The sequence below is a fragment of the Eulemur rufifrons genome, chromosome 29 (assembly GCF_041146395.1).
Source record: "Eulemur rufifrons isolate Redbay chromosome 29, OSU_ERuf_1, whole genome shotgun sequence".
In the NCBI taxonomy this organism is placed as follows: Eukaryota; Metazoa; Chordata; class Mammalia; order Primates; family Lemuridae; genus Eulemur; species Eulemur rufifrons.
This window is the reverse complement of record NC_091011.1, coordinates 79,290,279-79,298,386: the sequence shown is the minus strand read 5'-3', so window position 1 is coordinate 79,298,386 and position 8,108 is coordinate 79,290,279. Positions and strand designations below refer to the sequence as shown.

The window sequence follows — 8,108 nt, the reverse complement described above, 5'->3', positions numbered from 1 at the left end:
CAATCGCATTATTTAAAAGGGTGAATTTTATTGTGCGTGAATTGCATCTCAATAATTAAAAAACCTCTCCAACCATCTCTGCACTAGCCACGGACTTCCCATTCCCACTTCTCATAGTCTCTGGTGTGTCCTGCTGGAGTGGGGAGAACAAAACACACACACACACACACACACTGACACACACTCACACAGACATATTCCCTTTTTTGGTACAATTTAAAAATTACTTACAAAGGACTATTATTCCTTTCATATAGATGAATAATGTAATATATGGCCTACGTGTCTGGTTTCTTTCACCTACCACAATGTTTTCACGTTTCATCCATGTTGTAGCATGTATTGGAATTTCAGTTCTTTTTATGTCCAAGTAATATTCCATTGTATGGATACACCACATTTTGTCTATCTGTTCATCAGTTGATGGGCATTTGGGTAGTTTTCACTCTCTGGCTATTATAGATGATGCCGATATGACATATGTTTTTGTGTAGACATATGTTTTTAATTTTCTTGGGTATCTAAATGGGAGTAGAATTGCTGGGTTATATTGTATCTATATTTAATATTTTGAGGAATTGCCACTATTTTCCAAAGTGGCTGCATCATTTTATAATCCTACCAGCAATGCATAATGTAGATTTCTCTACATTTTGTCAACACTTGTTACTGTCTCTCTCTCTCTCTCTTTTTTATTTTAGCCACCCTAGTGGTTGTGAAATAGTATCCCATTGTGGTTTTGATTTGTATTTCCCTAATGACTAAGAATGTTGAGCACCTTTTTATCTGCATATTGGCTATTTGTAAGTCTTTTTTGGAGAAATGTCTATCCAAATCCTTTGCCCATTCTTAAATTTGGCTATTTGTCTTTTTATTGTTGAGCTGTAAGAATTCTTTATATTAATATATTCTGGGTACAAGTCCCTTGTCAGATACTCGATTTGCAAATATTTTCTCCCATTCCATGGGTGCTCTTTTTTTCTTTCCTTTTTCTTTTCTTTTTTTTTTCCACATCAGACAGGGAAGGTGCCAACATAGTAACAAGGTTGAGGGAGGCACATCTCACATGTGAGTGTGAAAACTCCATCATCGTGCTTATGAACTACAAAAGAATCAATGTTCTTGATTTTAAATGCCAGTCTGGCTAAGTATAAAATTCTAGTTTGCTATTTACTCTTAGACGTTTAAAAATATTATTCCTTTGTCATCTAGCTTACATTAATGATAGAAAGTGAGGATTTCATGTTATTCCTCATTGCTTCTAGACGGTTCTCAGCCACTACTTCTTAGACTATTGCCTCTCTCTATGCTGTTTTCACTTACAGTATTCCAGTTGGATGAATGTTAGTCCTATTCATTTTGGTCTTCATGTCTCTTCATTTTTCCTTCAGATTTTCCAAGTTTTTATCCCTCTCTGCTGCATTCTGCATAATTTTTTAGATCTTAGAGGTTTTCTTAGTTCATTAATTCTGTCTTCCTTTCTGTGTAATCTGCTATTTACCTTGCCCATTGAGTTTTTTTTCCCCATTGAGTTTTTGATTTTGATTATCATGGCTTTCATTTGTAGATGTTCTATTTGATTTATTTTTCAAACCTCTCTCATCTTTTTTTAATAGCATATGGTCCCTTTCTCATATTTTCAGTTTCTTTTTATTTTTCTTTAAACATTTTTAAAAATTCTTATTTTTTACTTCATACCTAATAATTCTGTTATAGGAAGATGGAAAGGATCTTATGCTGATGTTTACTGGGTATGCTGATATTTGCTCATGTAGACTTGTTTCCGTATTTTCATTTATTTATTTTTTGTATTTGAGCTCTACTTGTTCAAACTTTTTGTGTGAGAATCTACATAGCCTGAGTTAAGAGGCAGCTTCTCCAGAGAAGCTTTTTGCAAAGCTTCTTTGAGGAATGAACAATCCAGTACCAATTGTTAATATTTCATCTTGTGTTTTCCCAGACCACACAGCTTATGCATTCTGTTCTCAAATGTACCTGAAGCTCGGGACTGTAAATTCTCAGTGGAAACTTTTTTTTCAGGTCCAGAATTCGGTTGAGACACATTTCCCTTTCCTCTCCTTTTGCAGATGGCCAAATTTCTCCTGGTTCACTCTTCCTTCAAAGCAAAGCCTCGAGGGCGAGGGCCTGGCTTAATGGCAGCCCTTGGTTATCAAGATTAGGCAGCAACCCCAGGCAGTCACAGCTTCTGGGTCCACTCAAAACAACTTTGGTTTTCAGGCTTCTCTTTGTTCCTTTGCTTTGTCTGTTTGTTGTCCCTGTAAGATTTTCCTTCGTTTCCCACGCCCCCCACCCCCAGCCCCCAAGTTCTGCTATGCATTTACAAGAACGTTTGTCATGTTTTAGGTGTTTTGTATGGGCGCATTGTCCTGTTACCTAGTTTCCATATTGCCTGAAACAGAACTCCCAGGGAAAAAATGTATCAATACAAACACAGGAGCAGATAATTTCCAGTGTTCACAGCGCACACCACCCCCAGCCTTTTCTGGATCCATGTGCGCCAGCAGATGAGTTAATCAGGTAATGGAATTCCGATGCTCTTAGACATCTGATGTGTGACCTCTCTGGGTAATTTAGAGCCTTGACCCAATCAGAATGCATTATTTTTAAGACGGGTTTGAAGAAGGGAAATCGGTGCTCTAAATCTTGCAAGTAGTCAGGAGGAGGGATGTTGGAAATAAAGGTGGGTTTTTCTGAGACCCTTCAATCAAGCACCTTTTGCCTTATTCTCCCACATGTGTCTCTAGGGGAAGCCCTGTGGAACATGGTTCCTGCCACAAAGTAGTGCTCAATCAACATTTGTGGATCGAATGTCCAAGCAAAACTGAGTCGTTGTGTCACAAGATAACTCTTTGATTTTCTGCAGTAAACTTCCCTCTATGTTGATGTGACCGATCCACAACCCTGTGTTGGAGAGAAAGTTTGTTAAAGCATTGATACAGGGAAAGGAGAGTAGGTGAGTGCATTGGATGATGTGCAAAGGATAGCCATTGCAGATTAATCAAAGAAAACATCCTGTACAGGTGTACTTGGGGTTGAATGGCAAAAGAGTGGGCTGCTCCAATGCTTAGGTATGAATTCAGAATGGTAATATCTACCACTATGGAGTACTTAGTACATCCCAGCATCATTCTAAGTTCTCTTCATCTACCAATTCATTTAATCCTCCCCACAACCTTTGGAGGTGGGTACTATTATGACCCTATTTTACAGATGGAATCAAGGCATACAGAAATTAAATAACTTGCTAAGAAGTGATGGAGCTGGAATCCAAACCCAGGCAGTGTAGCCCGTGAGCTTGTGTGCTAAACTTTTATGCTGTATGGCTCAGCTTGGACCTTGGTTCCTGTTCACGGAGCTGCATATTGTTCCACAGAATACTGCAGCACGGGAAGCCTCTGAGCCTCGTCTGTTCTCAAGACTTGAAATGGGCCGGGCACGGTGGCTCACGCCTGTAATCCTAGCACTCTGGGAGGCCAAGGCGGGAGGATCGCTCAAGGTCAGGAGTTCGAGACCAGCCTGAGCAAGAGCGAGACCCCGTCTCTACTAAAAATAGAAAGAAATTATCTGGCCAACTAAAAATATATATAGAAAAAAATTAGCCGGGCATGGTGGCACATGCCTGTAGTCCCAGCTACTCGGGAGGCTGAGGCAGTAGGATCGCTTAAGCCCAGGAGTTTGAGGTTGCTGTGTGCTAGGCTGACGCCACGGCACTCACTCTAGCCAGGGCAACAAAGCGACACTCTGTCTCAAAAAAAAAAAGAAAAAAAGAAGACTTGAAATGACCCATTCTTTCTTTATCTGGTGAACTCTTATTTATCTTTTCTGCCTCTGCTGAGATTTTTGGAGCTTCCAGAAGTTGACTAGTTTGGACAAGGGTATCAAGGACAAAGAAGAAGGGAAGAATCTATACTCTATGATTCTATGATTTTTTTAAAATCAAAAACTTTGATTATGTGAAGGGAACAAAGAAATATCCAGGTTGCTTCCTGGCCTATGGTTCTGGGGGAGCAAGATACAAGCTCGTGTGTGCGTGTGTGTGTGTGTGTGTGTGTGTGTACAGGGATGGGAGGATTAAGTCATGTTTGGGAGTTTTCAGAAACACTATTTACATCCCAGTTCCCAGCTTGCCTTTAATAAGGACTGTTTTATCCAGAAGGGAAACAGAAGTGGTGGGTAGGAAGCATCCTGTAGTCTATTCAATACAATTTGGGTGGCAATACAAAACCTGCCTGCCCAAGTATATATTCCTCTTTGTGTGAAACCCCACCCACCGGGATTAAGTGTTATCTCAAGAAAGGCACATTAAAGCCATGTACTGAGCTCCTACTATGTGTCAGGCGCATTCCATGTTTAAGATTTTGTTTGTTTGTTTGTTTTAGAGAGGGGTTCTTGCTATGCTGTCCAGGCTGGCCTCAAACTCCTGGGCTTGAGTGATTCTCCTGCCTCAGCCTCTAGAGTAGCTAGGACTACAGGTTCGAGCCATGTTTTGTCTCATTTAATCTTCACAGTAATCCTAAGAAACATGCAATCATAAATATTAGACATTTTATTATACAAATGAGGAAACTGGCCTCTAAGAAAAGGAACTCACCTAGGGCAACACAGCTCAAAAAATAGCAGAATCGGGACTCAAGCCCAATTTAGGATGCTAGAATCCGTGCTTTTTACCTATTTCTCATACTCTCTTTTATAGTTATGCTTTCCCCGAGCTCCTTGAGAGTGGAAGGGGGCCCTCATGGGAGAGAATTCCTTCCTCTTTGCAATAAGTAATTGCTTTACTAGGAAAGTCCTGAGTTAGGGAAGTATCACTCCTAATGCAAATGCCTGGGTGACGCATTTTGTCTGAGGAAGGAGGGGAGATCGAATTTTGTCCGAGGAAGGAGGGGAGATCGGGAGATCTAAGCGGGTGCCCTGACCTGCAGGGGTCAAGGAACTGTCGGTGGGCCCCCCCCCACCCAAGCACTGGCGCTGGTGGCCTGGTGGGAGCTGCCCAGCCCCAGCGGGAGTGAGCAGGCCAATGCCGAGTGAGCTTGGAGCTCTCCACATGGGGCTGACTCAGCCGGAAGCGGCCCTGGGCTGCTGTAAACGGGAAGGCTCTGTTCTCACCTTTGCCCTCCAACTGAGACACAGAGGCTGGGAGAGGCCAGGCTGACGCAAGAGCCAGAATTCTTGCTTGGGGATTAGGGGCAGGGCAGGTGCTGCGTTTGCAGGTGATTTTGGGGTACCAGGTCTGCCCTGTCCCATAGCTAGGGACAGTCTCCCTGTCACCTCAGAAGCCACTCTATTCTCAGGTCTTAGCAGAGGGATCTGTAGGTGCCTTCAGGGTCCTGTTTTAGATCGTGCTCTGGGTGGAAGGACCTCCGAAAGGGATGGTCCCAGAACTCAAGGAGGCAGCTGCTCCACCCTCCTTCCTGCGATGGCCACACCGCAGCCTGTGATTGCCTCCGGTATGGCCAGGGGCTCCGCAGCTGGCCAGAACTGTAAAGCCCCTTAGGGTGGTAGAGCCCCATCCGATTCCCCTGGGCCAGAGAGGAGTCAGGGCAGCTTTCTACCTGCACACCGTAGGGACCTTCGACTGCAACAGGGAAATGGTGAGCAGGAAGGAGGTGAAAGGTCCCTTCCAGCTTGACCTCCACCCGCACCCATGAGGTCAGCAACCCGGGCTAGGCAGGGAGGGCCAAAGGCAATGAATCTTTCCCCAAAGCTGGGAAGGGCGTTAGGTCTTGCCCCGGTCACAAGCAGGTCAAGGACTGAGCAGCCAGCTCAAAGGCTTCTCTGAAGTAGTATCTTTTTGGGGACAGGGGCAATGTCTATTCTAACCAGTTTTGCTTATAATAATTTTTGAAGAAGGTGGTGAAATTGGTGTTTTGTACTAGGCATCTCAGGGGCCCGGGGTGGGAATGGACGTGGGCGTCAGGACTGGCCTTGGACATCACACCCCGATGTCATGCCACCTGGACATTACATAGCAAACATGTTCAGAACTGGCTTTCTGACACCACCCACTCAACCTTCTGTCTTGCACAATCGGGGCGGGGGGCAGGGGACGCCAAAGGTTTCAATAGAATAAGCCAAATCACCTTCTCAGCTGTGGTCAGAATTCTGGTGTCCAACCCTCAGCTATAAAGCAAGTATCATCTTTCCCACCTTCCCCTAGGCTAGTTTAGTTTCCGACTCGATCCATGAGAGGTCTCCAGGCCCACAAACTCAGAATGCGTGCAGCGCCACGTTGCTTTGCGGCTTCACCTCTGACCCACTGCCCCTCGCCCCAGGCGGCTGAGGGTTTATTACAGGCCTGACCTAAGGGTGACTTTTTCATCAGGGCTGCTGGAATTCAAAGCATGTCCATGGTTAGGAGACAAGACAACCAAGACTCAAACAAATCCTGCCATCTAGGTAGGGCACAAGCCTGGGATCACTAGAGTCTTAAGACTTGGGCGTGTCCAGATGAGGCAAGGTCATACTGTCCAGGTTTGCAGGTGTCCTTACACACAACCCACGCCACAGCAAAGGGTCTTTACACATGGCGGAGCTCAGTAAATAGTTGCTAAATGAACATTTCTGGCTAAATTTTGGACTTGAAAAAAGCAGTTCTAACCACGCTTCAACCCTTCAGCCAGTTGTGAGGTGTACCAGAGTCCCATACACCACGCTTCCTCACCCCAGGGCTTCCGCTTCTGTCCTGCTTCTCTACTTGGAATGGTCCTTCACGGGCCTCACTCCTCCTCATCCTTTAAGTTTCAGTCTAGATGTCACTTCCTTCAGGAAGTCTTTGCCGACCCTCTGGGTCTGGGTTCAGTGTCTCTCCTATGTGCTGCCGTGCTACTGATGCTTCCTTCCTGTGCAGGAGCACACCCCAGGGGACATGTAGCCGCCTGTTTCCTAGCCTGGGGCCTTCACTGGACCATAATCCTGAAGGGCAGTGGTTGGGTCTTGTTCACGCCCGTGCCCTTGTGCCCAGCACATAGTAGATGCTCACTACATATGTATGGGATGACTGTCAGGGACACTGCTGCTTCTTCCACTTCCTCCTCGGTAGCTGACCTGGAGTTCACCCACCTGCTGGGTGAGACATGAGATTTACCTCTTGTAGAGAGAGGTCTGTTTTATAACAGTCTTCAACCCCAAAGAAATAATAGCCAAAGGTAAAAGCTCAAGCACCTCGGCTGGAATAGGGGCTTTTCTCCTGCAAATAACGCCTGGAGGAGAGTGTGGTAACCTGTTCTGGGGCCGATGGTGTTAAGAACCAATGGTGGGGCATGTGCACGTGCTGAGATGAATGGAGAACATTTTGGGGTCCTGAGTATCCGTTTGGTCTAGTGGCACAATGTGCAGGGATATGATGGGCAACTGGAGAAGGAGGCAGATGTGGACATATTGAGTGTGCACAGTACTGTGGGGCTGGCAGAGGAGCTCTCAATAGCAGTAGCTATGCACAGAGGATGTGTGGGGAAAGGAGAGTGAGTCCAAGAGCTTATTTTTCCTGGTGCATGGCTCACACCTGGAATCCCAGCACTTTGGGGGACTGAGGTGGGAGGATCACCTGAAGCCAGGAGATCAAGGCTGAAGTGAGCTGTGATTGTGCCACTGCACTCCATCCTGGACAACAGAGTGAGACCTCATCTCTAAAAAAGAGAACGTTTATGGCCGGGCGCGGTGGCTCACGCCTGTAATCCTAGCACTCTGGGAGGCCGAGGCGGGAGGATTGTTTGAGCTCAGGAGTTTGAGACCAGCCTGAGCAAGAGTGAGACCCCATCTCTACTAAAAATAGAAGGACATTATATGGACAACTAAAAATATATAGAAAAAATGAGCCGGGCATGATGGTGCATGCCTGTAGTCCCCGCTATTTGGGAGGCTGAGGCAGAAGGATCACTTGAGCCCAGGAGTTTGAGGTTGCTGTGAGCTAGGCTGATGCCACGGCACTCTTGCCTGGGTGACAGAGTGAGACTCTGTCTCAAAAAAAAAAAAAAAAAAACCCAGAAAGTTTATTTTATTTGCTTCATTGTTCTGTCCATTTATTTTGTGCTGATTTAATCAGCCAAGACGTTGTGATTATATGTGTATATGAGAGTATGTATGTATAA

The 8,108-nt window shown here is 45.3% G+C and overlaps 1 non-coding gene across 1 annotated transcript; it reads right to left on the bottom strand.

Moving 5' to 3' along the window:
* Window positions 1-1,011: 1,011 nt before the first annotated feature.
* LOC138377750 (small nucleolar RNA U13) lies at window positions 1,012-1,114 on the bottom strand. The gene has a single exon (XR_011231900.1). It is a non-coding gene; the product is annotated as a small nucleolar RNA U13 (small nucleolar RNA).
* Window positions 1,115-8,108: the final 6,994 nt, after the last annotated feature.